The following is a 1,390-nucleotide window of genomic DNA, read 5'->3' on the forward strand; positions in this document are numbered from 1 at the left end:
AGTGGTCGGGACGAGACTGCAGCGTGCTGTGGGGAGGGTAGAGGATCCTGGCGAGAACCGCGGTGGGGGCTGAGCCCTGGTGCTGCGGTCGATGCCGGTACAGAGACCGGCTCCTGCCGAAGCCCTTGCTCCGCGGTGGGGCGGCTCGCACCTGAGGCGCGGTGCGTGTGGGGAGCCTTAGTCTGGGCAGCCCGCGGTTTACCTCAGGGTGAGGTGGGAGCTGCAGGGCCTCAGGGCACCTCGGCTACGAGCACCAAACCTGGGCTCAGAGCAGGTATCTCTGCTCTGCCGTGTTTTCCACAAGGTGGGTGAAAACGCCGGAGGATCAGGCCATCTCCTGTGGCCTTTTGGAGGAAACCCTAGCTGCCGCTGGCATAAAGCAGTAATTTGACTTCAGGACGTGTATATCTCCAAAGGGCTTAGAGAATAACCAAAATCTGTCTTTCTGGTGCAAAATGCAAACTTAACTCATGTCAAATCGCATAGAAACCTTGTCTCCTGTGTGCTTGCTCTGTTTTGCAATGAGGTGAGAAATGCTTCTTGTATGATTTCTACCCTTGGTAAACAAGGTGCTGTGACCATTGGAAACCTTCTACGTGCTTTGCTTGTGCTGCATTTTGCTTGGCCTGTTTCCCTTTCCTGTTCTTGCGGACAGCAACGTATTTCAATAACTAAAAATGATTTAGAAGACTTAATTATTTTTAAACAATGCGTTACGTATGAAATCTTCCTGATAACTTGAAAAGCAACACTTTAGAGATTCCAAAGTATGTATTTATTTCTTTTTAAACCTTTGCCCTTTATCTTGTTTCTGCCTTAGTTTAGGACTGGATCCGTAGCTTCAAATAACAATTTAACTTGATGTGTTTACCTCTTAAAATGACTTCTTATACGAAGTTCAGCAACTTTCCTCCTCAATTCCACTGCCCTCTGCTGGCTGCACCAGTGGGGTCCACCTGCCCAGTGCTCTTCCCTCCACTTTTATTTTTCCTCCTTTTTATGTTTGTGGTTTTTTTTTTTGTTAGGCTTCTCTTTTTAAGGTCAGAAACCATTAAAAGCGTGCTTTTACAGCCTACTAAAACAGTATCTTGACAAGGCAGAGGAGGTTGCTGGCAGGATGATCTCCCTAAGGAGCCCTGAACTTTAGATTTCAATCTTCTCCTTGATCCAAATTAACCTGGTTGGGCTGATCTTGAAGTCACACACCGCAAAGTCTATTATCCGAAGGCATAAAAGGAAGATATGTTGGGTTTGAAATCTGAGCACCAAGAGCTTACATGTATAGCTGGAATATTGTTTTGACTTTCTTTTCTTTGTTCCCGGGTTTTGGAGAAAATGCTGGGTTACTATTTGCCTGAAAATAGAATATTTTTATAAATAAATATTTTGT

The sequence above is a fragment of the Mesitornis unicolor genome, unplaced genomic scaffold, assembly GCF_000695765.1.
Source record: "Mesitornis unicolor isolate BGI_N332 unplaced genomic scaffold, ASM69576v1 scaffold34106, whole genome shotgun sequence".
Classification (NCBI taxonomy): Eukaryota; Metazoa; Chordata; class Aves; order Mesitornithiformes; family Mesitornithidae; genus Mesitornis; species Mesitornis unicolor.